The following is a 13,458-nucleotide window of genomic DNA, read 5'->3' on the forward strand; positions in this document are numbered from 1 at the left end:
TATTTCCTTAGAGAACCAATTCAATAAGAGAGATCAAATTCAAAGATTATGGTCAAACTAACTAGCATTCACCGAGTGTTCAATTCATCCCTCCTCAAACTCAACATATAATATGTACCTCAGAAACGTTTGGTCCTCTATCACAAGTATCAACCACAGCTTCAGACCTCTATCACAAATAACATCCACAGGTTCAAACCTCTATCACAAATGGCATCCAGAGGTTCGAATCTATGTCCCAAATGTCAACCAAAGGTCAGACCTTCTTGCATAGGTAATATATCACATAATTCAAACATCTCCCATTGAAAAAAACCACATAATTATATGCCACATAATTCAGATCTCATGCATAGGGTACAAGTCACAAAAGTTTCGTCCTTCTAGAGTAGATATAGACAACAAAGAAAATTTTTCTATTTTAAGAGACTTCTTCGCCTTTGATTTTCTTCTAAACTTGATTCGTATGCCCAGAACTACCTTTTTCATGCTAAGACAAGTTGTTCCTTGAGGAGGATGAAAAAATATTATTTATAGCCATTCATGAGGTCGAATGGGTGTCAATACTAGTTGAGCTGATTTGTAGGAGAGGGAGGGATGACTTGAACACTTGGGAGCCAAAACCAATTTCAAAAATTTAAATTCTTGTTCTTTTGATAAAATACAAAATTTTATTTTCTTGTGAGCATGAATACCATACTTTACATGAACAAATACATCAATATATCAATATGAATACTGACCATAGCTACAAACTTCAACAAAAATCTGGGATATTTGGCTAGGAGAAAGTGATAACAATACAATATTATTCCATAAACATTGCAACCACAAAAATATGAACATCACTTGGAAAATTTCTAATGCAGATGATATTATGTTCATGTTTTTTGAAGAGAAGGCTGAGGTAGGGAGGGTGTGACTTTTTATGGAGCTAGAAGGATGTCCTACTGCTAAAATCCTTAAAGTGATCGGTCTCTTTCCTTGTGTCCTCTAGAATGAGATGAATGCCATGTTAAAATCAAAGGTGACAAAGAATGAAATCATATCAACTTTATCCTCTATGCGAAAAGGGAAGAGGTTAGGTCCTGGTGGCTTTTTAGCTAAATTTTAGTTGGGGTTTTATGATATTCTCAAAGAGGATCCTCTAAAGGTGATTCTTGAATCTCAAAATTCTAGCAAAGTCTTGGGTCCTTCAATGTGACCTTCTTGGCCCTCATATGGAAGACGCAGGATGCCTCTTCATTCAAATAATTCATACCAATTTCTTATTTCAATGTGGTACACATGATTGTCTCAAACATCATTAAAAATTGTCTTAAGCGTCTTTTCAATGATGTTATCTCTACTAAACAATTCAAGTTTCTTTATAGTAGGAAAATTCATGATGTGGTGGATTTAACCCAAGTGTCCATTCGCTTCATTAAAACCAAGAAGATTCCCTCAATAGTGATAAACTTGGATCTATCCTTGGTCTATAACACTGTCAATTAGACTTATCTTCGTTTTGTCTTACTTCAAATGGTATTGCATCTTTCTCTAGTTAACTAGATAATGGGTTGTATCAATTTTCCTATTTTTTGGGTTCTTACCAATGGCTCATCACATATATATATATATATATATATATATATCCCTCTAGAGGTCTAAGATAGGGCTAACCCTTGTCCCCTTTCCTTTTTCTATTGATGGTAGAAGGTCTTAGAAAGTTGATGAGCAATGTTAGAGATTGTGAGGAGCTCAAAGGTGTTAATGTTTCCTCTTTTGCGACCGTTTCTCACTTATTATTCATTGATGGCGTGTTATTATTCAACCTCCAAACCCTGAACCCTAGGGCTTGGACTACCTCCCAAGCTACCAAATTTAAATAGAAATATGGCATAATAGACACACATGAAGAGGGAGATTCTTTAAGGAATAAGTCAATCAATTCTATAGACTCTTCAAGGACATTTTTAGTTAAATGGTTGAAAGAGAAAGCAAAGGATAATAATTTAGAAATGTGCTTTGTGATTTTAGAGGAGGAAGCAAAGATTCATAAGGTATTTTCATTTTAAAAGATGAAGTGGAAATAATAGAGGTATATTTTCACTGTATACATGTTGTATACTCATTGATAGATGGGTTCTGAATGTATCTATCTTATCTAAGCTTCCACAAAAAATATTGAAGAGTAGACATTATCTTGGTGGTTTTGAGGATTTTATTTCGAGCAAGGGCTTGGAAAGAGTGCTAAGAAACTCTCATAGTTGTGTTTCTTCAAATTCAAGGCTCACCATGGGTCCAGTGTTCTTGGATGAGGAGGGTTATAGTTAGTTATTTATAAATGGAAGCAATGATGCTTTTGTTGGCCAAGAGAAACATGCAAGCATTCTTGGAAACTTAGACAAAAGGTTAAGACTAGTTAAGGGGCATGCTTTAACAATGACAACATAGAGAGGCATACAATATTATGCCACTATCATAGAAAACCATATAGGTTTTCATGTTCACATTATGATTGATGTAGGGCGGGGGGGTGCGGTGGGATAGAAGTGGAATTATTTCATTGTTTACTTCACAGGCCGATGCAAAGCATGTCTATGCTATGAAAGAATTAGAAATTGTAAATTATGCGTGCAATTTGTTGCCAGAAATGCATCTTTGTGTTAGCATATAACCATGGGGAGGTTGAGTTTCCAGAGAAAGAAGAGAATCTAATATTAGAATCCATGGGAACATTATTACTCAATGGAAGGAGGCCAAAGAAGTATGTAATTGTGAGGGATAGGTTCCTTAGTCCTACTGTAAAATTTTCTCCACTATGGGCAAGATACACATGGCCCTTTTTAGTGATGAGTATCTATATGTTGCAATTGCAAATAAGACTTCATTTCAACAACAAAAAAATTACTGTGGTGTTGACTTGAAAACCATTACATGGCTCAATGTTTCGGTGCTATTTCTCCAAGCCTATTGTAGATGTTTTTAACTCGAGATTGCTTGTGGCCCCTCCTATCTCTTGCACAATTGAGTTACAAAGGTCAAAGGAAAATAGTTGTAAGAAATTAACATTCTGTTGAACTTTACTATATATGTGGGCACTCAAGTTCATGTCCTAACATGTTATTACAAGTTGGCTCCATATTGCTGCCCATAGTGCCCAAAACTATACTATGTATCTCACCATGTTAGCTAAGATGTGGAGTTCTGGTGCTGGTCAAGGATCAATCTACTTAGAATATGAGGCCTTCAAAGACAACAGGAAAAGTTATGTTATGAATTATAATCTATTTAGTGAGGGGCTTGTCGAGAAGCTTGGAGCATTTATTTTGAAGCTTCACAGAAAAAGGCTATCTTTAGCCTCGTGGATGTTAAAATAATTTCTTTCTTTCTTTCTTTCTTTCTATATATAAATTATCTATATCTTATAAAAAAATAAATACTATTTTAAATGGTTTTTTTTAATATGATTATATAAAATTGTACTCAAGTCATGTGCGGAAAAAAACCTATAATTTCTTATTTTTCTGAAGAAAAAAAATAAAATAATATATATATATATATATATTTCAAATCATCTATATATATTATTTATATCTTATAAAAAAGAAATAATGGGTTTTTTTAATATGATTTTATAAAATTGTATTCAAGTCATGTGTGAAAAAAACTTATGATTTTCCTAATAATTTTTAAAAACTAAAATTTTCAATTAATAAAATAACATAGAAATTTTGAAATTTTGAAAATTTTGAACTCTATATAAAATGTATTGAAAATAGTTATATTTAAAAAAAATATCTCAAATTACACATTTTTTGGACATACATCTCGACATAACCTGCCAAACATGTAAATAGCCCAAATAGTCAATGTGGAGTTCCAGTACACCTTATTAGGTGTCATCAACAGGGTTGGTGGGGATTGGGTTGTGTCAACCCTTCAACCCAGCATAACTAGGGGATAACTAGGGGATTTGGCTGTGTCAACCTTTCAACCCAACGTAGCTTATTTCACACTAGTTTTTGATTGGAAGTTACTTCCAATCAAAAATTGGTTTGAAATAGTTAAGCTGGATTAAAGGGTTGAAACAACAGAATCCCCACCAGCCCCGTTATACCATTGATAACGTTAAGGTTCATTTTTCTTTGGTCACCTCACTTAACATTCTAAATAACATGTTAAAGTAATTAACAGATTAAACTTTGAACTTCCAGAGTTCATGTTTTTCTCATACATGCCATAAATAAGTTAAACTAATTTCAACACTAACCTTTCAACTTCCAAAAAGGTGGGCGCTCTTTTCATTGCAACACAAACAAGAGTTTCAGAAAGCAAGTCACTCATATATCAAAATTAAAAACTACATATCAAACTATATATTAGATGGATCTGGGCTATAATGCATACATCGACTACACATGAAAGTTTGACAACAGTGTAATATTCCAAATGTGCTCAATTTTTTCATTCAAAATGATTTTTAAACTTCCCCAAAAAAACTTGGTAAACTGCAGCTCTTCTATTAACAGAAAAATATCTTTTTATTTCATTATCAAAGTGTGTGATGCAAATTGCCATAAAATACTTGAAATTGAGAATGTAATGAAAAACTAAAGCTTGATTAGAGAAAATTCCTGCTTTGAACTCTAATCTCCACTACGGCTTCAATTGTTTCCATTTAACACTCGCAGTGGAAGGAGATCTCTTCTGGATGTAGTTAGCACAATTAAGTGCTTCAACCCATAGCTTATGAGGCAGTGACTTAGCATGCAAGATGCAAGAAGCCATCTCTTTGAGAGATCGGTTCTTTCTCTCAGCAATTTCGTTCTGCTGAGGAGTATATGGAACTGTGTACTGCAACTGTATGCCAGAGTCAAGGCAAAGGTTCTGAAGTGCTGTGTTAACATATTCCCCTCCATTGTCTGTACGAAGGGCTTTGATCTTTCTCTTTAACTGTGTCTCAACTAGTGCTTTGAAATCTTCAATGTGCGCAAAAACTTCATATTTGTCTTTGAGAAGATACACCTAAGTATACTGTGAGAAATCATCAATAAATGTAAGCACATAACTACTACTATCTTTTCCAAACAAAAACCTTTGGATGGAAGCCTATGGAAAACTTTTTATTAATCTTCATCTATAGAAGATGACATTACTACTATATTACTATTCTAGCCTGAGAAACCTCCCCAAAGAACGTCGGACAGTCTGACATGGCCGAAAAGAATTGCCACCGATTGTGCCCACAGTTTTTCCCGTGGATTTTCAGGTCGTGAAAACTATATGTCACTCCGTGAATATAATTAAAAAACACACGGTTGACGTGGATTGATGGGTGAAGTGGATTGATTAGTTTATAAATAATAGGCAGGCAGGTAGATGGTTCTTCTGTCTAAAATTGGGCGGTAATATTTTATTAGATTCGTATGTATATAATTTTGTTTTTGATTATGTATTAGTTTGTTTTGACTAAAAATTTATGTCATGAGAATTTATTTTTTGTTTTTTTAATTATTATTTAAATTTATTTATCTTTAAAGTGATTGGTTAAAGTTTTATTATGGGATGTTTAGTAACTTCCATTTTTATTAGTTACTAATTTTTTGTTTTAAAAATCATATAATTACATAAATCAATATTAAATAAATAAAAATGAAATGATATTTTAACATCCACGCGACTAAAAATAGTCTTTGGGACTATTACTTCCCTATTTTTTAGGTTTTGCAATTCAATCATTTTCTTGTTCAAATTGATGATGAGCTTGTCCAACCTTCCAACAATCCCCTCGCTGAAAAGACAATGCCAAGAAACTAATGCTAACATATTCTCATAACTTTCTCTAATGTATTTGAAAGTTTCACATTCCAAAATGAAATGTTTTTCCAATTCCACTGCGCAAAATGTACACACCCATTCTTCCCAAGCTTCTTTAGGCCTTTTCCACCCTGTTTGACACCGAAGTTGATACATGTTGCGTTTTAATTGAGCAATAAGAACTTTTTCCCTCCGCGGAAAGCTAGCTCCAATGAACTTTTTTTTGTTGTAGATCACAGGTAGGGTTGAATTCCTCAATGTAGTACTTCTTCTTTCTACCCAACTCTTTTCCCCATACCCATTTACGAAACTTATCCATAACAAAGTTCTTTAGCTCCTTGCTATTTGTGGGATAAGCATGGAGGTAAATATTCCATTTTTGCATCCATGTGTAGTTTTGTTTCATCCATGTTTTCCTTCTTTCACTCATGTCTTCTTGAAGATAACTTTAGGCCATCTACCTACTCCCATTTGCTCAATTCTTTTTAGATATCTTATGATCCGCACCATAGAAATTGCTTCGATGGGAGTTGCTCCTATTTCACTGAACATTATCTCATAAGATACCAAACTTTTTATTTTGAACTTGCTCATGATCAAACGTTTTTGGATTTTCTCAATTTGTTTCCATTTTGAGACGGGTGCGCTGCTAGCCTACAATTCACACCCATACAACATCACTGGACAAACTAGGATTACAAAAAATGCTTTAGTCGTTTTTAAATCCCATAACTTTGCCTTTCTACATCTGTTTTGAAGAGCATATAATGCTTTCCACCCTCCTAAAATTCTCTTCTTTCTGTAATCATCCCAATTAAGTTTGTTGTTGAAATCAATCCCGTGATACTTGTACTCATTTACTTCTTCAAGAATGTTGCCTTCAAAGAAGAATGTATGCTAACTTTGCTTCCTTTTATTAGAGAAAATCATTATTTTGGTCTTGCTAGTATTGACTTGCATCCCCACTGCTCTACAAAAATGCTCAAGGGCATATAGGTGCATTTGCAATCCATGGACCGATTTAGAAATAAATACAAGGTCATTAGAATATAAAAGAAGATTTATCACAAACTCCCCCAACCGAACACCATCTCCACCTTGCAGAGGTAACCACTCTTCCAGTTTATCAATATATAAACCAAAAAGAGTATGGGATAGAGCGCAACCTTGCTTGACTCCAATGTCACTTCTAAATCTTTCTGAAACACCTGCTGAGGTTCTAATTTTGACTTTCACCTCTTCATAAATTTTATGGACATCAGCTCTATAATCCAAAGGAATTTCAAGTTCTTCCATTCTACGCCACAACTTATCTCTAAGGACCATGTCAAATGCCTTTTTTGTAGTCAACAAAGTAACAGGATACTTTTTCTTTGCCTTCGCAAACCTTTTCAACAATGTGTTTCAACATGATACCATGATCCACTGTAAAATGTTTTAGCCTAAAACCCGCTTGTCCTCTTGCCCTCTTTTCTTTTACTTCTACCCACTTGCTGATTCTATTTTCTATCATGATGTCAAAAGGCTTTGCAAACAAAGGATTGATTATAATGGTTCTATAGTTGGAAGGATTATTAATGTCTCCACTTTTAAAAAGGGGTATTGCTAGGCTAGTTGCCAGTCTCTTGGGAATCCTTGCTGAATGTTGTTGTTGAATATTTCCATGATGTACGGTGCAAGAGTGTTCATTGTCCATTTTAAATACTCTGCTTGAAGCTCAACCAAGTCCTTTTCCTTTCCTGTTTTAGCTTCTTAATTCCAATCTCCACCTCCTATAACGTGAAGAGCTTTGTAGTTGTGTTGATCTTGGAGGGAGGTTCTTCCTCTGATTCTTTCTCATAGAGTTGTTTCTCATAATCAAACCATTTATTGGCTATAATATTATTTTCAATTTGCTTCTTCCTTGGTTGAAGTTCTACCATAAAAGCTTTGGGTTATTCTTGCTTAGATATATTAACTCTTCTCGCCTTGTTTGCATGAACTCATCTTTTTTCCTTTGTAGTATCTTCTTATATAATTTTATATTCATCTTCTCCTTGCCTGTCTTTTTTAAGGTTCTCCTTACCATTTTGCATTCCTCATCAAACCAAACATTTATAGGAAAACAATTTGAGTATGATTTCCTATTTCTTTCTCTTTTGCACTTCTCAAGTGCACTTTGAATTTATATTTGTTAACTCATGGCTGTTGAAGCTTTTGAAACCAATTTTCTCCTTATAAATTAATCTCTTTAACATTGTCTTGAAGATAATACAATTTTCTTATGTTAGAATAATTTTTCCACTTGATAGTGATTGCCAAGAGCATTAGATTTTTCTCCCATGTTGTCTTTCTTCTAACCATGATAAATTTATATAAATTGGACTATGGTCTGATTTTAAATCCCAGATATGCTTTCCAATCTTAACTTCATTTGTCTTTTCTATCAAGCTTTGTGAACACATCACATAGTCAACGACACTTGCCCCATTATATGTGTTGCAAGTGAAGTTCCCAGACCTTTTCCATCCATCTAGACCATTGCAAATAATTAAGTTGAAAGCTCTACACAATGTAAGCAACTCCTCTCCAAAATGATTGTTAACATTGTCATGTTCTGAACACCTCACCCATTGGGGATTCTCCTCTTCAATGAGCCAAATAGGATTGTGATCCTCTTTACAATAAAGAATAAGAGCTTGATGATTTGTTATTCTAGCATTGAAATATCCCACTAAAAGAACTTCTCCCCACTGAGAGTAAACGAAAATACCTTGCGTTAAAGTTGCATATGGGTCCTTGCTGTCTAGCCCCTTATTTTTGTAAGTTTTTGAGACTTGAGGGGAAAACTAACATGTTGCAATTCTTATGTGATTCTCATTCTCTGATATTTTGAACCATAAATATTGTTTATATGAATATTCTTTAATTAACTGAATGTGACGACCTTATTTTTCTTTCACAAAAACTAGTATTTCCCCATACCCTTTGCCATGTTTTGCTACCTTGTTCCAAACTGCTAACTTCAAATAACCATCAAACGCAGGATTGCAACTATCATGTTCATGAGTTTCCATGAGACATTATGTCTCTACCTTCCGCAATAGGCCCTAACCTAGGTACCCTCCTCCAAGGGTAACCTCTACAATTCCAACAAACTAAACTTAGGTAGACCTGGGTAGGATTTTACTGCTACACAGTTTGGCACAAAAGACTCAAATTTGAGTCTTTACCCTTTTCAAATATGTTGATCTTGTGGTTTTCCTCCTTATTATCGAATTCTCTGTTTTTTTTACTGCTAGCTTGCTGCCCTGTTTAGCCCGGAGGCCCAAACACTGCAATAAATTCTTTACCATTGTACAACCATGCCCTTTTCCCTTCATTTATTGCTGCTATGATTTTCTCCATTTCTTCCCTTCTCTCCTTTTGTTGTTTGCTGGTTAAATCTTAATATAGGAAGAACTGTGAGCCTTTCAAGAGTTTCTTTTTGCCTGGTGTTTGTCTTGCATGCTTTCTAAGGTGACTTTTATCGGTCGAGGCCTTTGTTCACATATCTTCCCCACCCTCCTTGCTTGGCAATTTTTCCCTTTCCAATGTGGTTTCTCTTTCACAAAGTCTCTTGTCAAATTGAGAGTACTTTCATTCTTCCCATAATCTCTTATTCCCCTGATAATAAAGTTTGTTTCCTTATCATTTTTTCTTTGTGTTCTATTTCATGTGCTCTACGAGCAGTTGCATCTTCTTCTTCCTTTGTCTTTATGTAACCATTAGCGTCTTCGAATCTAGTTTTGATTTCTTTTGGATCATCTTTCTTACAGTTCGTTTTTGCCTTCTCTTTCGAAAGGTCTGTTCGCTGAAATACTTGTGTATCTACCTGAGTTTCTTTAGCAATTATCACATCCTTGTTTGTTGCTATTGATTCTTTCATGGTTTGACACGCTTTTTTCATGATTTGTCATTCTTGTTTTCATGTCTCTAGAGCCTCTTGTAACATTGTTACCCGTTTTTTTAAAATTCTATTACCTTCCATTAAACACCGATTTGCAATTGTGATCTCTTAAATTTTGCGGTCTCTTACCTATTCTTTGGCTTCCAAAATCTCGAGTCTTGTCATGGCCTTCATCAATTCTTGGACATAGAGATCCTATGACCAAGTAAGAGGTGTAGATGTGGCACTGTGAATGGTTAATTCTTCTTTATTTTTGTTGCTCTTATTTATTTTCTTTCTTTGGAACAGTTTTCTTTTTCTTTGTTCCCATTTAAGGCGAGAAAGCCTATGCCTTAAAATGCTTCGATGTTGCTTTGCATTTACTCAAATCCACTTTCCATTTAATTTACATTTGATGTGTGTTTTGCTGGAAAATTATTCTTGAAAGATGCTCTAAAATAGGTTTAACAAATATCAAAATAATATAACCCAGTCGAAGCAGAACAAAACAAAATTTTGTCTGAAAAGAGCGAATCACCCAAAACGCGCCGGAAATTTGTATTCCCTCCACATAAATATCATTGCAGGGCCACCGCAGGTTGTAATATATCGATGGTATTTCTAACCTCAGAGCGTAATCCTACAAATAAAAAAGTCCCAACAAATCTCCAAATAAAACAATCAATTCTACAGGGTCGCAACCGTTCTGGATTAGTCACAGGTAAAAGAGCCCAATGGATCTTGATCCCGACCGCAGGTAGAAAACTCTGCTCAGAAAGTACGATGAAAAGTCCTCTCAGATGATACCGTTTTGGGTCAGTCACAGGTAAAATAGCCCAACGGATCTTGATCTCAGCCGATGCTTACTGTTCGCAGCAGTTCCTCGTTTCACGCAACCATGCGCAACTCCAATCCAACTGGCAGACACAATGCATGTCAACAGCTCCAACATATATCATTCTCCTTCAACGATGCCTCAGATGTGTCCACGGCTCGGCCTTGGTTTCTAAATCGCACTCGTTAATTATGCAGCGCACTAGAGGTTAGGCTGACTTACTGTGTCTTTCTTTTTCTTTTAAAGATCGCATTTCTTCCTGAGGAACGGAACTTTGCTTTTCTATCGATAAAGATAAAATAGTGTGTGATTTGAAATTATTATTTGTTTTATCCAAACTTGAAGCAAACCTTCCAGGACAATTTGTGTAAAACTTGCATGTTGCACTTGTTAGTTTAATTTTAACACTATCCTGTATGTATATTTTTTTGGTTCGGATTTGGTCGAAGATCCTCCAAATTGTGCAAGTTTTTGCCAGAGTAGGACCGGGAAACGTTTAAATCTTAAGTAGAGATGCTATAGTTTGAAATTATTTAATGCTTAAGGAGCCAAACGACTGTGTTCAATTTTTTCTGGGACTTCATTAAAATATCTTTAAAAGGCAGTGAGCTTGTCCTTTAGGTATTTCGAAATCTTTTGAGAATCTTTAACAGGTATCTTTAAGGCAGAGAGCCTTTTCTTTAGGTATTTACAATATCACATTAAATATATAACTAGCATAAGCCTGTTCAAATATCTCCTAAATGCATTTGTGAATCTTAAGAATGAAAATTTGTATGCGTTAAGGATGAAAATACCAATCGCAACGGCTCTAATTCTAAAGGAAAAGATTGCTAGGGCCTAATTCTACACTTTTATTGTTTAACTCTTGAGCTCATGCTGCATTGGCATCCGGCTTTGAAACCCGCTGCTACCGTGTGTTCAAAGTGGAAACGGCGAGAAGTCGGAAGAGTCTAGGGCAAATTACGGAGTCCGGGAGTTGATTCCATTAAAGATTCCATTCTTGTTGAGCATTTCGTGTTAATTTTCAAGGTATAAGATACGCTCTTTAGGCAGAAAAGACGAAAATTCTCTCTCTGTTATAGCTCTCTTCTATCTGCTGCTGATTGCAATATATGGACAATAAAGATAACAGGTCGAGTCACAGCGCTGCGGCGACTTTAGAACCAGACTTCTCATTTCTTTTTGTTCTTGATATTTGTTCGTACTATATGGACGATAAAGATATCAGGAATCACAGCATCGTTGTGAGTTTAGAACTCGAGGCTTCATTTCTTTGCACTATCCAGAATTGTATAAAGACCCCTTTATACAGGCCATTGTGGACGCTAATGGACATACACCGTGCCTCATGTGCAACCATCTCAGCTCAGGTCGTTGATATTTCTCCACCACCTGTCAGGGTTTTGTCATCGTTACCAGGGATGGAATTTTACCGGCAATTTACTCGTAATGGGGATTTGCCTGTTGAATATAATTCAAAATTTTGCAAAGCCGTTAAGATCTTTACTTGATAATTCAAAATTTTGCAAAGCCGTTAGAGATCTTTAGCTCTGTTTTGAAATTCCAAGGAATACTACAGGAATACTGATAAGGCACTTGCATTAAAGGAATACTAATAATTTTTTTTACTCTATGGATATAATATTTTAGGAATATAAAGAAATCCAACTACACATTTTAACATTTAGAACCCACTTACTATTAATTTTTTTAACTCTATGGATATAATATTGTAGGAATATAAAGAAATCCAACTACACATTTTAACATTTATAACCTTATGGGTAGGGAATTCATTTTAGCCTCTTCATAAAAGAATATGAGAGTTACAGGAGTTGAACCAGGGGAAAGGTTTTATGAAGAAGAGAGTTACAAGAGTTGAACTAGGGAAAGGGACCCAATAGTATATTGGTTGAAACAAAATTAGTTGCTTCTCACACCATCCCTTGGTGGATGGAGGAGTCCATGTCATAAGTTCCCTAACCATGTGTTTAGTACAACATCCTCTGCCATTTCACACCGAAGAGTCCATGTCATAAGTTCCCTAACCATGTGTTTAGTACAACATCCTCTGCCATTTCACACCGAATAACTTTATGTAAAATGGTTGTGGGAGTGACTATAGTCTAATTTTTGTGGATATTTAGTCCAATCATAGTAAGATTAGGACCACTTGATAGCTACTTGGTTAAAATTATAATTATTTGTTACATTGGTGGTTTGGTTGTTTTTAAGTTTATGTTTCAAATTTAGTAGGTTCTAATTTAAAATATATTATGATTTTATTAATATTATCAATAAAATTGATAATTAAATTTATGGGAAGAATTTATCGTTTAATTTTATACTACGATAATGTATTTGAAAGGGTGCATTATTATAAGTATATAAGTATTGAATTAAAAAAATTTATTACATTTTTTAAAACAAATGTAAAAAGGTTTAATTTCAGGATTGGGATTTAAAAAAAATAATTTCAATGCTTTAGTTATGTTTAGTCATTCTTTATAATTATTTTAGACATATAATTAGACATAACTTAAATTTGAATAAATCTAAAAATGCTCTATAACATATGTTAAATGTAACCCTCCTTATATTATTCTATTGATTGAAAGTGGATGTATCTCAATGGAGTCTACAATCATGATAAGATACTTAGATTATAAATACAAATGGTTCTAACTTGAATAAGGATAGGGTTAGTGTTATTGCTTTTAGTTTGATTAGTGGTTATTATAAAATCAAAAGATATTGGACTATATATTAAGAAGCTTGGTTTAATTATCAAAACATAAAAAAGACAATGAAATTAAAATATCAATAATATCAAAACCTTACCTCATTAAATTTCAACATGAGATCTAAGATGATAATGAAGTTATTAATAGGAGGAAGTTGAAATATAAGT

At 34.3% G+C, this 13,458-nt stretch overlaps 1 pseudogene; it reads left to right on the top strand.

Moving 5' to 3' along the window:
• Positions 1-2,000: 2,000 nt before the first annotated feature.
• LOC149254855 (putative histone-arginine methyltransferase CARM1) lies at positions 2,001-12,058 on the top strand (annotated as a pseudogene).
• Positions 12,059-13,458: the final 1,400 nt, after the last annotated feature.

This window comes from Pinus tabuliformis, chromosome 7 (assembly GCF_031772625.1).
Source record: "Pinus tabuliformis cultivar Carrire ecotype Pingquan chromosome 7, CPIR1, whole genome shotgun sequence".
In the NCBI taxonomy this organism is placed as follows: Eukaryota; Viridiplantae; Streptophyta; class Pinopsida; order Pinales; family Pinaceae; genus Pinus; species Pinus tabuliformis.